Source organism: Barbus barbus, assembly GCF_936440315.1.
Source record: "Barbus barbus genome assembly, chromosome: 47".
NCBI lineage: Eukaryota > Metazoa > Chordata > Actinopteri > Cypriniformes > Cyprinidae > Barbus > Barbus barbus.
Genome location: NC_136725.1, coordinates 10,336,660 through 10,355,634, shown reverse-complemented (window position 1 = coordinate 10,355,634; position 18,975 = coordinate 10,336,660). Strand labels below are relative to the sequence as shown.

Here is an 18,975-nt window from a genome sequence, read left to right as displayed (position 1 = left end):
TCTTTCTTTCCCCTCATTCCCCTGTTAGGATCTCTTTCTCCTTCCCTTCCTACTATACTTTAACAAGTTCATCCTTTAAAATCAAACTCAATTGGTTGTTCGTGTTGATCGAAGGAAACCGGGGCTTTAGTATGTGACGCAAGGCTGCATGTGTGTTCTTCACGTCTTCATTCATTTATTTGAAGTGCTAAGGGAAGCCAAAACAGCCAGCTGCCTCGGGAGTCTCTCAATACGCACTTCAGTATGACTGAGGTTGGGAGAGTCGTTGGGCAACCCAGGACCCCCTCAGACCCTGCGAGTCCTTGAGTTGGGTTACTATGAGAACAAAGCCGGCTCTGTGCAGGGCAGCACTCTCAGACGGACACATTGACACACACATACTTGTTACGGGACGTAAGAATCATATATCATGTCTGAGGCAGAGGGGAAGCAGAGTCTCCCATGTGTGCGAGTCTCTCGAGTGCATGTTGGTAGGCGCTAGTGGTCAGAATTCAATGCATTTGCGTGTGTGTTTTTGTTGTATCTAATCTAAACAGCAGCCCTCAGCAGGGCGAGTTGTTTGCTTTTCCAGTGTCCCTTAAGCCCAAGCACTGAGGCCCAGACTGAAATGTCTGGTTTAGGATGTCACTGTTTGAATAAAACTTGATGCACGGGATAAAGACTGCCATTTAAAACTGAAATCAAACAGCGTCTTCTCAGAGCAATGTAATCTGGAACAGATGGTGACAATCCTGCGAATGGGACAGCTCTTCATAGAGCTTATGAAACCATGGCCCGGGTGTGGAATCTCCCATAAATGGAACCAATGGTGATAAAATGGAACATTTCACACTTCATTAGTGCTTATTTATATGAAAGCACACACTGGATTTTCCCTTCAGCAAAGAATTCTCTGGAGCAACCACAAGCTGGCCTGAATTGAGCAAAGCCTCTAGGCGGCCTCATTTTGCTCTATTCTGTAGCCCTATAGTGCCACACTTATCAGAACCAAGGTAGGCTAGTCTGTAAAATAATCAATCATAAATACTTTCTAAAAATTAATTAATAATATTGTATTTTTTGTGGGGAAGGCAATCTCAGCAAAACAATATTGAAATAATATATAAATTATCAGCCTAAATATTCTACATATTCATAAGTATAGGTGTGGTGTAGACTTCGCTATTCCTAATGGGACAATTATTAAAATATTATAGTTACAGTTCACAACCTTGGTGTGAACGGCCCTCAATTTTGCTTTATTTGGCACATGCTCTAAGGGATAGTCACGGATCATGTGATTGCTCAAATGGGGAGTTAAGAGACTTCTGACTATCATTTCAATAGGGAACTGTGATGGAAACAGAGAGAGCCAGAGGTGAGGAGAGGTGTTCCTAATCCTGGCCTGCAGGGCCAAAGGTGTTTATTTTTACCCTGGATAGGAATGAGTGAGTGTCAGCAGATGGAGGGAGGGCTTGAGAGAGTGAGTTAGGAAGCATCAATTCTTTAGGGAGCAATTAATACTCTGCTTTTCCAAGATATGAACACATTCTGCACTCAGTCTGTTCACCAGCTGTGCTTCTACACTTGTATTTTATCCCCCCTTTCCAACTGAGCATTTCAGCGTTTGCATTTCACTATTTGAGTAGGGAGCTCTCTCCCTGAGGGACCACAGGGGTGGCAGAGAGGCAGTTATCCCACCCAGAAGGTGGTCCGTCAAAGCGTCTATCCGTGGCTACCACCATGGGTGTCCACAAGGCATCTCTCTCTCACTCGCTCTTTTTATGGGTCACAGCTCCTGACCAGCTTGACCCTACTTGAGGCTAGTGCTCATCTGTAAACCCCCCCCCCCCCCAAAAAAACCATCTAGCAGCTATATGGTGGAAAACTGCTTTACCTCTTGGACTTCATACAGCTCCTCGTTCATGTCTTAATGGCTCAAAGTTGTGTCTGTCTGCCTTTGAATCTGAGACTTAACAGGCCACTAACTGGTGTCTAGAGACTTGAATAAAGATACAGTAGACCTTGTGCTCATGATAAGAAAATCTGTAATCTGCAAAAGAGAATCTAAGACGATTCAAACTGTGATGATGACCGAGAACCCACAGGCATTTAAACTCTCTTCAAGCAGCTGGACTTTAGAAGACACTGATGTTTCCCTAATGTTATAAGTTTATTCCAAGAAAGTCTGGGTTTGACAACTTAAGCCAAAGATCTAATCCTGAACCGGCTAAACACATGGGCTGGAATTTTAATCAATATTTCAATGGAGTACTGAGAAAGAGATTGAGGGGATTACAGTTATCTACACTGTAGGGCTGTCGCGATAACCGCCCTATTGACGAGCATAACCGCAGAGAAATGCAACAACCGCAGCAACAGTGATATTTCCAGGTTTTATTTTTCTTAAGGTTACACCCTTCTCGTTTTACACTTCGTACACTTGCATGTGTACTGAATATTGATAACAATGTGTACCATGCTGATTTGTACAGAGGCTAAGTAAATTTGCACTTAACAAGCCTAAACAGACAGCGAATGAGAGAGAGATTGACTGATCGCATGCGATTACCTGCGTCTGTCCTTCAGGCCAAGTCATGTATATTTGTGGAAACAAATCTATATTTGTTGTCATGTCCAAGGAAAGCGAAATCTGTCTTAGCATCAATGCGTTGCTGGTCAGCTGAGCCTTGAAAAATGGCGCTCAATGATTTCAAATGATGAAATGAGTTAAAATGATTTCAACAGCGCATTTCATTACATCTCTCTTTGAATGAATCAGCATTTTTGAACGTGTAGTTGAATGAACGGTCTCAAAGACTTACTCAAAGACAGTCCCTTGATGCCACCCTGTGGTCTAACAATGAATAATAATACCGTATTGAGCCACTGAAATTTACCGCAAGGGAAATTCCTTCACCGCGTCAGCCCTATATACATGCATAGCCAGGCAAGAAGACCCACAAACACACATCTGCAGATTTGCAAAGGCTCGTCTAAAATTTGTTAGAGGCGCTGCGGAGAACACAACATATGTGAAGTTAATACAGGATCAGTTCCGCCAACAATTTAGACTGGCCAATTTGAACCAGATCAGCAGGAATCGGTGATAAACACTAGGGGTCGACCGATTATCGGCCTGGCCGATTATTGGCACCGATATTAAGCATTTTTATGATAATCGGCATCGGTCATTTTCAAAACCGATGTGCCGATAAAATTATTTAATTTTGAAACGCGCTATTTGGCTCTGATGCAGCCTGTCGGAACTCACCACTCTGTGGCCTAGAGCAGTCTCCGCCCACCGCGCATCTGATTTGTTGAGAGTCAGGAGTCCGACCAATCAACGTGGAAGACTAAAGGCACTCTCACACCGAAAGCGCTTGCTAACTGATGCTGCTTCATCACGCATCAGTTCTCTCTCAAAGGCAGCAGCAGACGTTGCTCAAGTTGCAATAAATTACAATCCACTACACTGAACTTATAAAAACCTCAATATTATCTATTTATGGTTTCCGAGATGGGGGAAACGCAGGGGGAATCGCGGAATCCAGTCATATAAATGGAATTTACTGTATAACGCGGAGTCACGAAATTTGTCAAAGTTTGGATGAATTAATCAAAAGTAGGTCAGTACACTTAAATCGACTCATGATATGGACTAGCTGTAAACATTAAGCTGCAAAAAGACTATTTAAATATGAATTCTGCATGTTCGGCGTGTCTCTGTATATGTGAATGGCACAGACGCGCGGTTTTGACACACACACACACACACACACACACACACACACACACACACACACACACACACACACACACACACACACACACACACACACACACACTGAAGTGCGCGACGCTCGCAGTGTATTCCGCATCTGCCATGTCACTAAATGAGGACATAAATACATGAACATCATCCCCAGAACTGCTCTGAGAGTTACTTCATGAGCATTTGACTGTTTCGTTTGAGTAAAACGATCGTCATATCATAGATGGGCTACAGAAACTTAAGAGGTCCACATGGCAACCCGTCAAAATAAAAGTTCGGTTTATTTACTAATGCTACTACAATTATTACAACTTTTGTTTAAAAGAACAATCACACAATACGCTATTTCTTACATGTTTTAATTTTAATAGTAAACACATTTGTTTGACAAAAAATAGTTTAACTCATTTGATTAAAAGATAAATTAAATTAATGTTTTATGCCTTCATTTGCACTGCTCTGTAAATGAAAACTAATGGAAATTACTGTCACATAGGCCAAGATTAAGTTACTGTCACATAGGCCAAGATTGTGATGACGGAAATTGGGACATTTCAATAGGCTATTGAACCAAGTGAGCCTATAACAGGCTATTAGTGTTATAGTTTCATTAAAATAGTTGCGGTCTTCTTCACAACTTCTACAATGGAGCTATGAAGACAATTAAATTATTTACACTTATTATATACATTGCGCTTTTTAAATGAATCAACTGATGTGCATTAGATGATGAATAGTCACCTCTTGTAGGTTATGATTTAGTCAACCGAAAATAATTAATGAAGAATTATGAGAGGTTATGCTATTACACATACATTTCTAACATGTAAATTATTGAAGCCAAATACTTACATTTCCCCAAGCTGTTTAGCTGTAGTATTTATTATTCATAGGCTTAATCATGAAGCATGCAGTGGCCCCACTTTTAACTCTCTCTTTATATATTACCCTTATTGTAGATGGATGCATGGGGGAAGACAAGAGTAAGAAGTGCAACCAACACTAGGGAAGGCCGTTTTTGTCAGAGCCCTTGTTATTCTTAATTTTGACATTCATTTTCATTTTTACACCAGACATATATATCGGTTCAATATATCGGTTATCGGTCTACTTGGGCTGTAATAATCGGTATCGGCATCGGCCCTGAAAAACACATATCGGTCGACCCCTAATAAACACCGAAGCTTGACCTTCAACCTAAGTGACCTCTGACCCTGAGGGCAGGGGCGTGAACTTATCTAAGTTTAACATGGTCAGGAGAGTGTGTTGCCGTATCTGTGCTCTCTTTATCCCATGATTACGCACCTCTCTGTCTCTCTCCAGCTGAGCACTGGCCATCCAGAGGCCTAATTACTGCTTCTCTGAGGTTTTGGGTTAAAATATACTTAAGCACACACACACTTGGTCGAGATCTCTGCACGCTAATCACCCTGTTACCGCCGAGACCTCGAACTGCCATATGCATAAATGGACAAAACAAATTGACAGAACTGGGAATAGACGAAAAACTGGGATCTGGAGGGAAAGAGAGGGCAGAAGAAATAAAATAAATGTTCATCTTATCCAAACAGAGGGAACAGGAGCTACAAGGTGATGTCATCACAGCTGTAAGGCAGGGTTTCAACCACAGGGAACCTTTTCACTTCGGCTTTCAGTTTCTGTCACTCATTTATGTCAGTCAACCATGGTGAGACCACCAGATATTTTACATACACATACTTTTCAGATTAAGCAGAGACAAAGAAAACATACATGTCCACTTCAAATAGCTAATGCATTGTGAAATTTGTTCCGAGCAGCATATCATTTATATAAAATACAGTGACAACATTAGTTTTCCATCATATTATATTTTAAAACTCCTTTATTCCTGGGATGTCAAAACTGAATTTTCAGAATCATTTTCAGAATATTTGGTGCTCAAGAAATATTTCTTATTATTGTTAATATTGAAAACACTTGTTGCTTAATTTTTTGTGTTAATTTTAATTTAAAAAAAGATATTGACCTCAAACTTTTCAATGGTAGGATATAATTAAATTATATCAGATAGATAGATAGATAGATAGATAGATGGATAGATAGATAGATAGATAGGTGTTTTTACAAAGATACAGTACTCTATCATTAAATAGCATAATACTTTTATATAACAGGTCTTTTTGAGACTGTCTCTTGCACTGTATTCATTTCAACATGGCTGAGCTCACCATGGCATCTGAGCTAGACAAATTAGCATCTAGACTTAATTGTATTACATTCCCTTTTCCACTTATAGACTTAGGAGTCCAAATTCCAAATTTAAGAATTTAAAAACTTTTCTCAGTTTCTCTGATGAGACAATGACATGTAAAATGAAGTCCAAAAGTGTTGCTAGCAGTTGCCCTGTGCCCCTCAGTAGGCGCTACTTTTATCTCTGGAGTGCGGCCCATTAAAATGTTTGCGCTTGACTTTCATTTAGCTTGATGGTTTCCAGACTCCCTGCGTTTAGTGTAGCATGTCGGATATAGTAGTGTTTACACAATCTCTTGTCTCCCTGGCCTCTCTTTCTTCCTCTCTCTCGGCACCCTCCTCTAGTCACCAAGATGAATGAATTTACTTTAGTCCTTCAACCTCTGGGGTTTGCGAACAACCTCAGAATGACCTCTTTGAGAGAGAGGGACAGATTGAGAAAGAGTGTAGGAGTGCAGTCGTAGCTGTGTTATGACTACAGGCGGGACGGACCGAGATGATGGATAGTGTTAAACGAGTGTCTGACTTCCAATTCATCACCAGTTACACGGCATCTCCACCTCTTCTCCCAGCACCGTTAGTGTGTGGCTCTAGTTAAAGCTGTGTTTTGAAACACACTCTCGTTCCCCGTGGCAGGAAAACCACTTATAACAAGCCTACTGGAAAAACAATAATCATATGGTTATGATTCACATTGCTTACTCATACGTGAGGACAACCACACACACACACACTCATGCATCACTAGGCAGGCTGTAAAAGTGGGTGGCGCTATTGTTTGCTGGCCTTGGGGAGTAAATCAGGATGTTGCTCATGGTGTGTTAACCTCTGTGTGTTTGTGTGTCAGGGGATGAGACATCGCTGCAGACTACGAACCCAATGTGCTGTGAATTACAGCCCATCTCTCATCACACACACTCTCTCACAGAGCAATAAATTACAGCTAGTCTCAATACAAACGATAAAGACTAACCACAGAGATATGCTGGGTTGAGATGGTGATTGTTCAGTATGAGGAAGGCTAGCTGAGCTGACTGAGAACAAATAACCAGTTACTTCCCCCAAAACAGACAGATTGACAGATGTTCATCATTGATCCTCAAAGGAACAAGAAAGAAAACAGGAAACTTTGACTTCATCAATCATTAATTCCAATTCATTGCTCAACATAAAACAAGACAACACAAACAGACAACCTGAGATTGCGTATATTATTGACTAAAGATGAAATGTTAAAGCAATAAGCCATGAGAATGGCTTTTACCAGACCAGTAGTGTAAACAGATTTGTCAATTATAATGCTTAGGTTTGTTACACTGTGACAAGACGCCCATTTCCAATCTAGATTTGGGTGTTAGCTTAACTTTATGCTGTTGCCAAGCAATAAAATGACCCAAGATCATTACATCACTTTCCAAATTAATAAAAATTGTGCATAAATAACGTGTATGGATTTCCGTGTGTGTAGCATACCCTTTTAATTGCCCTGTTTGCAAATGGCTTCAAATGTGCCTCATTCTACATACATCTGTTTTATCCATTGGTTTGTAGTGCAAATAGTTTTACAGCATACTGCAGTTTGTTATTCTTCTAGTAATTTACCTATATATACCTATACATATCTGCACAGTTTTGGTTTATTTAACTGGTTTGCACTCCATCTATTCTGCCATGTGCCTTATGTCACTTTATCTATCTTTTTTTATTTATTTTTTTCTACAATGTTCTCAGATTGATAAGCTCTTTTTGCACTACAAATATATCTGCACAGTTTTGTTTTTATTTAACTGGTTTGCACTATCTGCCATGCGCCTTATGCCACTTTATCTATTTCTTTTTTTTTTTCTACAATGTCCTTACTTGTATAGCTATAGAGTTGTATGTACATATGTTTAAACTGTATTATCTGTATTTGAACGTGTTTAATGTTAACTGTTTACACCAAGGGTCTGAGGGTAACGCAATTTCAATTCTCTGTATGTATGTGCTGTACATGTGGAAGAATTGACAATAAAGCAGACTTGACTTGACTTGACTATATAAACAGGCAGTCTTGTCTATTCACAGGAAACAGTTTATTTCCATGTTGCAAAATAAGGTGAAAAGCATGCATGAAATGCAAAAAAGGCTTTCAAGCTAGTGTCAACAAGCACACAAAATCTGGTATGCAAACATTCATACAAACACACACATACACTCCCTGAAGCTTCAGCCATTTGTGAGACTACAGCACTCAGCGAGCGCTCCGCTATCTCAAGAGCTCTCCACATCCATCCATCCAGCTCTTAACAACTCTCATCTGCCTCAAACTTCATCTCACTGCCTCTTCTTTCCTTCTCTTCATCCTCTCTCCCCTTTTTTTCAATCACTCGACAATGTCATCGTCAGTGAAATTACACCTTCTACACAGGGCCTCACCCGAGTCCTGCTCTTCAGAGAAGCGCTTCACTGCCTGCCTTCATGCTTGTGTGTCTGAGCTGTTTATACTAGGGATGCAACGATACCATTTTTTCAGAACCGATCCGATCCTGAAAATTCTGAGTATCTGCCGATACCGATCCAATCCGATACCAGCAGTTTTTTTTAAAATCGATGTAGAATTTCTATACTTCTGTGTGTGTTACTCTTTTGTGTGTTAAACACAATCTACTACATATAGATAACTTAATTTGAATGAAAAATAACAAATTAAAAAATATGTAATCATAATCTATGACAAAAATACTATTATAAACTTGGTTTATAATACAGCAAAAGATACTCTAGAAAAATCATGGGTGCACAACTTTATAAAACCTAGTGAAACATTTTTATTTACAAATAAAAGTAAATAAGTGTAGGACTAAATCTGGTGAAATTATACACATTGCTCTTTGAATGGTTGTAAAATACATTCATGAAAAAACAAGCAAATACATTTATATATAAATATATAGGCTACTATAAAATTAAAAGACATTTCTTTTAAATCTATAGCACAGTAATGAAGGCAGCAACATATGATAGATAGGACAGAACAAGAAAGACTGTTAATAATCATTCATTGCGCAAAAGTATTTTAATAAGTAAGACTCCAATATAGAGCAGCAGAAAGCGCTTATGCGCATCCCGTGCGCATAAGCTTAACAATAGTACAATAACACAGCTTAACAATAACACAGAATAGTATGCACACAATATCGGATTTGGATCGGTCTCTCTGACCGATACCCGATCCGCAGAAAATGACCGTATCGGAGACGATACCGATCCTGAGTATCGGATCGATGCATCCCTAGTTTATACAGTACTCATTCATTCAATATTGTAAAAGATTATATTTATATATTCATATATAAGCAACCAAGCTATGTACTAAACATACATATTAAATTGTGCATTTAGATGTCCACCACAGCAGACATTGTGTGACTGGCGGCAGTAGCTAGATTTTATTCAATGCGTGACCAGGCATAAATAAAACAACACTCACAAAATGGCTACCTTCTGTCTTATGAATGATGCTAGAAATGAAAACAAATTCCATTTCTGGGAATTATTGCCAAGCAAATCAAAAACAATCTGTTTAGTGATCTGGGCCTATGTTGAGGCGCTCCTAAGTGGGACACTGACAGCATACTGAGAGAGAGAGCGAGCGCATGAGGTATCTGGAGTGGAGTCTGCTGTAGTGACAGCTCTGTCTTATCATACAAGTCCAAATGTGGCCAATACAATGTCAGACTCAATTTATACTCCGCAACAAACAAGATATCAGACATTTACATTGAAAAAGCATTTAATTCTTGAAAACAATTAATGTTCCCTCTAATTGTTTATGCGGAATAAAACTAATTAGCATTGGACAGACCCTTCAGAGACATCTTGAAGAATTTTTTGTCGATATAACTTAGTATAAATATCTCAAGTTCACAACGACACCAAACTGGAAGCCCACCGAAGCAATGCATTTACACTTTTTTTGTAATTTTCTCAAGATCCTGAGGTAATGACAGAAAAATGATTAAATACAAAAACTATGGTCTGCTCTGTGTTTGCAAACAGTTTTATCTCACATTGAACAGCACGGAGGGAACAACAATAGAAAAACACCTCTTATTAACAAACAGATAAACAAAGATAGTGCTACGGGGTCTCAGAATCCCTGATGAAACAGTTACATATCACAGTAGTTAACTGGTCACAGTTCCTTGTTGTTCTCACTCTTGCTTCGAAATCGAGCAAAAGGCTTCTTACACGCACAAGATGCAGGCGATGAATACACTAATTGAGGCAGGCTGGTTGGCAGCCACCTGCAGGCTATGTGAGAGAGACAGTAATTAAGTCAAACATTTAATGATTCTGCTTAATAGGAGTGAGAGCCAGAGGAATGAGGAGGGAAAAAAGAAAACAAGCAACAATTACACAAAACATCAGGAGGGAGAGAAGGAGAGGCGAGGAGAGGGTCTAATTCGGCAAAGAACATGTGAAGTGGGCATCTGAACAGGTCGTCACTTACAGGAAACTTCCTGTTTGTCATACATTTTACCATCCATAAAGCAAGACCAACTCTAGCACATTTTTAGTGCATAGTTGGATTATGACTAATAAAATACTTTTTGTCTACAAAACAAAATTGTTTAATCTTTAACTGTCTTTTTAACCTTACAATTTGCCACAAATTATGTGACAAAACTGACAATGGCATCTGTTTATCCCTTCTTTTTTTCCCTCTCTAATGCTCAAAATGGCCTACAGCCCAATAAATTATCCAAGATCAGTTTTGCTCTGCACTTTTGGAGTTTGATCTATATTTTCCCCTCAGAGGTGACTCTTCCCTCTCATCTCACTGTTGAATGCGAGGCATTTTGTGAGCGTCAACCACCCGAGCGTGAAAAACACAGCAGCTCGTTCTAGGCTCCAGGCAAATATTGACAGCTTTTCTGTTGCCTGTCTCTCAGCTCTTCAGTTCTACGTTCTCTTTCTTCTTTTGTTCATAAGGGTTAAAGAGTCTGAGCGAATGGTAATCCTCTGTAACAGAGAGCAGCGTTCTGTGTACACTCGCTCTCTTTCATCTTCCTAAAATCCTCCAATAAAAATACCACAGCGCCTAAGTTCATTCGCACCTGTGCTTTGGAGGACTATCCTCTTTTCTCCATCCCTTCTGCCAATGGAAAGATTTACATATGGCAAGGCGAGAAGGGGACAAGGGGAACATGAAGGAGAGAGGGAAACGAGAGAAAAAAGACATTTAAATGGAAATAGAGTCTGAAGGGAGAAGAAGTGGTCTGGCAGTCAGTGAGAAGAGAAAGCATATTTGTGTACTGTTTCCCAAGCGCCAGCTTTTCAGAAGCAGAGGAGGCGGGCATGTGTTAGTTTAAGGCGCACAAAGGAAGTTTTAATCCTTTCAGAGGGGTCGTAATGGCCACGGCGAGGCATCTCCAAGAGGGGAAGCCTTTCCGAAAAAGGGTCGCCATTCAGCACCCCTCTGAACCTCACAAATCAAACCTCGAAAGGCCTTCAAAGAGCAGAATGTGGGAAATGTGTTTGGGGTCCCAAAGGAGTGAAGCAAGGGGGAAAAGGAGGAACAAGGGGCTTGTCGGCATCAATCAGTCGCTCTCTCTCACCTCCTCCCCGGGGTCAGATCTCTTTCCAGCCTCCGTCGTCCCCCTCCCCACCCCACCCATCACGCTCTCCATCCTGGTAACGCACCATTACAGAGGAATGTGGATTCACAAGGCTGGGCTCCATTATGTTGGCCTGCCCAGGGTTTGTAAAATGGGGGAGCTCAAATTCCAAAGGCTTTAAAAGCAAATTAGCGGTGTGCTGATGGGCTGCTGCTGTCTAAAGACACTGAGGTTTTAAAAGCAACTCAACTGACTCCCTGGATCCTTTGACTCACACGTTCTTACCACAGACTCCACACGAACCAACTTCCTACGCGCATGGCGGGACGTTAACATGCACACAAAGAACAGACGGTGCGCTCTTCGCAGCTCCTCACTGTATAAACACAAAGCGAGCTTTTAAAATAGACACGGCAAACAATATCACACACGCGGAGCATCAAACCAGCAGGGTACAATTGCTTCTTCCACTACCGTCTGTGCTGCAGATCCAGCACCTTTATTTAGCATTTCACAACTAATCAATTTCCATAACAGAAGCCAGACGCCGCTGCACATGGGACCCAGTGTGTGGCGTTTACACATGCTGCGCGCCTGAAATGGATTTTCTCATTCATCACTCAGCAGCACATTGGGATCTGTTTAACAGAGTGGCTCAGATGGATTTCTCCCAGCCCATACGCTGTGAGAAAGCACGGATACAACACACTGTGCCTGTCAATGGAATCGTAGTCAGCCTTGAGGAAACGAGTTATTTCCCATGCCACCCAGGAAAGCAAAACACATTAAATGTAATCTGAATGCAGTATTGGTAAATAAGGTTACTTATTTACTTATTTAATAATGTGACGGATTCTAGTTTATCAAAGATTGCATGCTTCACAGTTTCTCATGTAATATTGTATAGACCAGGGTTATCCTCACATATGATGATAGTATTCGTTTTTCTAGATCAATTAGTAACATTAAAATTACGTGATTCCGTCTTTAAAATATATTTTAACAGTAGAGAACAACCAAAACCGAGTATGTCCCTCTATAGGAAAACTGTGATTTGCACACCATATAAACATACAAGCAGAATGGAATAAAGAAAATCCACCACGTACCTTTAACTGCAGCTGTGCTGAAGAGTTTCTCGGAGTTGGCATCCGAGCCCTGAGAGAGAGCGAGAAAGAGAGAGTCAGTACATCTGCTTCTGAACCAAGCAGGTGGGCTTCATCATCAAAGGTAGCGCAGCACTAATGAGCGCAAAAATGCAGTCACTTCCCAGAGCGGCCACTGGATGGCACTGTGGCTCCATGCGCCAAACGACGCGCTGCACTTGAGACCGGGTTGAAAGCATTAACATTGCTATGTTATTGTGCAAATATCCACCGTTGCAATTTACACAGCATTTAGGTAATGAAAGCCTATTTAAGTGACAATGTGATGTCAAAGGGGCATCGGCTAATTCAACTGGCTAAACAGCAACAAAGATAGAACCATTACAGTCTATCCATTAGCATCTAACCTGACTCTCCACTCAGTCATTCGAGAGGAAAATAACACACGAGCTATGTGCTTTTTTTTTTTTTTTTTTTTTTTTTGCAATTTTACAATGATTAACCAACACACTAACAAACAGAGGAGCTTCTGTGTGGATGTAACTTCGTCTTACAACGGGACATTTTTATGTCTTTCGTTGGATACATAACTATGATTGTATTATCAGAAAAACAGCTCATTGGAAAGCAAGTATTCTGACAGATTTAGCAACACTAACATTATTATATTCATATACAGCTCGAGGCAAAAACGACAGACCAGGTGCGACAACCCACTCAAATATGCCCATTTCAAATACACTTAGCTTAAATTTGCAACATAAAAAACGTTCACGACATTTTGACAGCTGAAGACGTGAATAATAATAATAATGATAATAATAATAATAATAATAATGTGATATGAATTCATTAACACATGACGTCAAGAGACATGGTTTCGCGCGACCGCTTTATTCAAACCACAACCGAATAAAAACATCTGGCAACATTCACTGCAGAAAATTCAACTACAATTATCCACAACCAGTGCTCCACATCCTCCAGCCTTCGAGTAATCCACTGAAACTGCTTTTATTTCCCCTAAAACGTCGAATGATATTGTGCTCATCGAAATATGAACTAAAAAAATCAATTTCTGAGGGATATGAAGGTGCGGTGTACCTTTTGATGTGGCGAGGTTGGCACGGACGAAAAGAATAAGTCAAGAAATCACTTTTAGGAGGTTTAGTCAATACGCCTTTTCACATTCTGCTTGTCAAACAACGTAACCTTAATCCACAAACAGGCGGCGAATTCCTCTCGCTCCTTTTGAGCGACTGACACCCATGCACAATAAGAAGCCTTTCCCAGGGAAGAGGAGAAAGAAGAAACCATCCAGAGCTCAAGGCGAGAGAGGCTCTCGGACAAAGGCAGCCATGTGTCTGGTCCCCAAGAGCGCAGAGAAGTGGAGAAATCCTTCAGTCCTCCTCTTCGCGCGAATTGGCCGTTTGAAATCCTCGCTAACCGTCGCTTAACGGACACGGACTTAAGCGCTTTTGTGTCAGGGGCGCGCGCTCAGTGACAAACCATCTCCCGTGCGCTCGTGCAGAGCAAGAAAATCCAACAAAGCGTACAGTATTTTACTCCTATCGGCAGAATGGGTGCAGTAAAGCCGCACTAAAACCCCGACCGGCGCTTCATTTTCTCGAAATCGTCGCTGGTTTCGAGCTCGTGTCCTGTGGTTGGCTCCCGTTCCTCGCGCAAGTGCTGCCTCTATCCACACACACTCTCTCTCATTCACCCACAGCGAGACCAGGTCCTCCCACTTCCTGATTCTAACCTGACTTCCTTCAGCTCCTACCCCCTGCTTGTCTCTGCCTCACACACACGGAGCGTGCTTCCTCCGCTCAGCTTCACCGGACAGACGGTGTGTGTGCGACGCTCAATGAGAGCTACTGGCAGAGGAGTCCAGACAGAGAGCAAACGGGAGACGGGGCGAGAGAGAGAGAGGAGGGAACTGGGATAGAATGATATTCTTTCACTCTTTGACCGGATTGAGATGATGTCAGCTGCTAATGAATTTCCCAGTAGGGTGCAGCTACTGTGAAGGGAGGGAGACAGAGACTCTCTTCATGAGCAGCACACACCTCTCTGGTTCCCTCAGCCACAGCCTTCCTTCACTGGGGTTAGAATCACCCAGGCTGACCCAGAACAGCACCGTTTGCCCTGCTGAATAATTAGTGTCAATGTATGAAAACTGAAGTCACTTTCAAAGTAGAATACTGTTCTGGTCAACACGTGAAACCTGGTCAAAACCTGAACCCGATGCAAAATCTGTATGGGGAAATGTTTCGCTTGCATGGATTGGTTTCTAAATGTGACCTCATCCTTAAAAAATAAGAAGAGGGAGAGAGCTGCGCTGTGTATTGTTGGGACTATAGAGGCTTATTTAACACCAAACCGTGGTGTAATATTAACCTGCTTCGGGTTTGAGGAAAAGCTTGAAGATCTAATTCCACTAACCTCAGTCCATGGTCACTCAAACCCAAACAATCCAGCAATCTTCATATAAAGCCGGACATTCCTGGAAAATCTCCTTAATCTGACTGATTTGGGGTCCCTTGGTTTAGCAAACCAGTTTTAACCCTCTGCACTGCGGGTCAATGGATTAACAAGGGACTCGCATTGCAATGACCTCTGACCTTGAATGCCCCCAACAGAGTAAGAGAATGAATTAGCTTATAGCTGGATGTTTATCTTTCCTTCTCTATTTCTCTCACCCCTTCTCCTTTGAGCCATGGGGAAAAAAGGAGCTGCACGCTCCATCAGTTTACAGTAAGACCACGCTCAACCGCCAACAACTGCCTCAACCAAATAGATGAGTTTATTTTTCTCTGTGTGGATTAAACTGTTTCCACAAATTCAACATATGTAATATAGTGAGTACAGTATTTTAGTATTTTCATATATTAAAACTGAAATTTGAATCTCAGAATTGCAAAATAAAACAAACAATTTAATTAAAATGTTCATTTTAAGTTATTATTAAAATAGAATTACAACAGAAAAAATGGCTCAGAAAGGCATACAATGAAAATAAAATATTAAAATGATTATTTAAAAACTATTTTATACTGCTACTTTATATTACTACTGCTTGTATTAAACATATTATTATGCTTCTATTTGTAGTCAAATATTTATTAAATATTATTTTAGTACTATAATATTATTATGCTACTTACACTAAATTAATAGCTGAAAAATACACCAAATTGTGTACAAATATTTATTTAGAGTTTACATAAAATTGTCTTTTTCTCTTCTCACATTTATTCGTCTTAACTTCAGATGAACCCGCAGTAAAAAAGTAATGAAATGCAGTAAACCATCTTGGTAAGGGACCCCTGAGAGAGCAGACAGGCTCTTAACACAACATGCCACTCAAGGGAGAGGAGGGGGTGGACTTTTAAAATACTTCCACTCACACATTTTTGCCCTCCGCTAATTTCTGTGTCACAACAAGCCTGAGGTAATCTAGGATCAGCCCAACAGGCTTTAAGGATCCAGAGGCAGCTGAAGCTTATTAGGCCTATGAGACTCTAAGTGCAGGCTGTGGAGAACAGGTTCAGCACTGTTCTGGGTCCCAGGATCAGGTGGTCAGCAGGGCCATTATCAAACACCCTTTGAGAGTCTCATGGAAACATCACTGGTAATTAACTACAATGTGCAGTTCTGGATACTTATATGAGCAATGGGTTCTAATGAAGTGCAACATTGTGTAACCAAAATAGCAGGACAAAATTGTAAAAGAAAGTTTCATTTAAAATTAAAACAGATCCATGTATGATATTACTTTTTTTTTTTTAATTTGAGGTTCACATTTACTACAAAATATATGATGCTTGTCATTTTTTCCCCAAACCGCATAGTATATTTTTATTTAGATGTAGAGTAACTGTGGCAAAATTGATTTGGCTATAAAAAAGGTCTCTTTTTCATCTATATTTGATTAAATAGATATGATTATATTATGATTACATATATGGAGCATGTCAGGGTTTGGATAAGGTGCACCAAAGCAGCCTTCGTCCCCGAAATCAGAGCTCGTTTTCCTAAATGCCTATCATCAGATTTGAGCGAAACCTCAAGCCTGTGATTACCTCTCTCCGCTCCACAATCAACGTCCGGATCTCTCAGCGCAGATTATTTTTAATTCAAATGAAACGCTGACAGACTACAGAAAGCAGGCAGAGAAAGAGAGAGAAAGAAAGAAATGGAAGGAAATGCAGTGAGAGAACATGTCGTAGAGCTGCCAAGAAACTAATTTGAAGTGGCAGTGGGGTATGGAAAAGCACTTGGTGAAGCTTGCCAGAAAAGTGGAATAGGAGATCAAACATTAATATCTGGAGTTATGCTATGTATGCCAGTAATTGCTGCCTGTGCCTGTAAAATTCCGCCTATAGACCATAAGTCCTTTCTGCTGTCGTTTTGTCATATTTTATTCCTTTTTCTGGCCTTGATCCTCTGCTTCAAAGTAACCAGAGCTGCATTTTGCCTTTCTACTTTATCCCTCCCTCCCATTCGCTTCTCTGCTTTCTTTCCCACTCAAAACGCATGGTTTAATTTCACAGGAACTCTGCGCTAGATTGCAATCACAGGAGATCGGCGCTCTGTTATGGTCTCTATGGCTATTACGGAAACAATCTCTTGTTCTCATTCTCCCTCACTCTCTTTTAAAATATTGCTGTGCATAAGTGTAACCTGAGGGGACTGGATATAATGTGTTAAATAGGGTAGCTCTGACTGGCCCTTGTCTGTAATCTCCTCGCTTGTATTCTCTCTGTGCTCTTTTCAGCTGGGGCCTTTGAGAGACACTCAAAAGAAAAGGTCCATTTCTAGTGACACTTAAAACTTCGCCAGTCAGGAGGGAACATTGACCAGCTCATCTGGGAGGCTTTCGGGATGGTATTAGTGGTGTGTAAAACACCACATCAACAATGCCAGCGCAGAGGAGGGGAAAGAGTTTTTGTGAGACAAAAGAGCTGTGGACACAGTTGCAAAGATGGTGTGATCTTCTTTCCTCGCCTCTTTTCCACAAACAGAAATTCAGAGCGACAAGTCTCCTCCGGTCCCATCCGCAGCTACAGTCTGCAATCTGCAAAGCGAAGGTCTTTACACGGCACTGTTCACAAGAGGAATGAATGGGAAGGTGTTGCCTCTGGAGAGACCATAAACCACTCAGTTGAATTTATACCAAAAAATTGTTTAGTTAGCACGTTGGACCCGTGGCTTTGTGGTTAGCATACATTTAAGTCACATGGCTGTAGCCACTATAGACATGACCGGCCTTTTAAAAATTCCTTTTAAATATTTTTTACATTTACATTTACTCATTTAGCTGACGCTTTTATCCAAAGCGACTTACAATTGCTATATATGTCAGAGGTTGCACGCCTCTGGAGCAACTAGGGGTTAAGTGTCTTGCTCAGGGACACATTGGTGTCTCACAGTGGATTCGAACCCGGGTCGATCACACCAAAGGCATGTGTCTTATCCACTGCGCCATCACCACCCATTTTTTGATGTTATATTATTACCAAATGTTGGATTCAAAATTTTGTTAACCTGTTTTCTTCAATTAGCCCAGGTTTTGCAAATCTTTTTTGGAACTGATTGGTCATAGGCCTAATTGATCTATATTTACAGTATACACCTTAGTTTTGGAATGAAAAAAAAAAGCTCTTATCAGTGAGGCCTATGACCAAACAGTTTCAAAAGGAGAAATACAAAACCTGTGCTAACTTATAGAAAACAAGCTGATAAAAAATAAGTACAATATTTTGTAAAGATATAGCATAACAGGGAATTTCTAAGCAATATTTTATAGGATTATTTTTGACTGAAACCACCACAGGTGTAACACAGTGGTTGAAAAAATCCCCAAAGTTTTCTGGGAAGATGTTATACACTTTGTGAGGAAAGTCATGATATTTTAGTCCAATGTGATTTCATTAACTAGTGTTTTCTGTAAAAGGAAATCCTCTCAAAATAACTGGAACACAGTCTTAAAGGAACAATTCACTCAGAAATGTAAATTCTGTCAAATTTAAAACCCCTCTTGTATTCTGCAGAAAAAAGAAAGAAAGAAAGGCATACAGGCTTGGAATAACATGATGGAAAGTAAGCAATGGCAGAATTTCAACTATCCTACCTAATTTTAAATATCCTATCCTAAATTATTGCATTTGGTTTCATCCTTGCTCAGACTGTATATGTGACCCTGGAGCACAAAACCAGTCTTAAGTCACAGCGGTATATTTGTAGCAATAGCCAACAATACATTGCATGGGTCAAA

The 18,975-nt window shown here is 40.5% G+C and overlaps 1 protein-coding gene across 1 annotated transcript in view; it reads right to left on the bottom strand.

Moving 5' to 3' along the window:
- The window catches only part of LOC306865839 (autism susceptibility gene 2 protein homolog), a 48,872-nt gene extending 36,130 nt beyond the window's left edge, over positions 1-12,742 (bottom strand). The window contains exon 1 of the mRNA XM_079410668.1: positions 12,699-12,742. The gene's annotated coding sequence lies outside the window, so the exon portion shown is untranslated. The remainder of the gene's footprint in view (positions 1-12,698) is intronic.
- Positions 12,743-18,975: the final 6,233 nt, after the last annotated feature.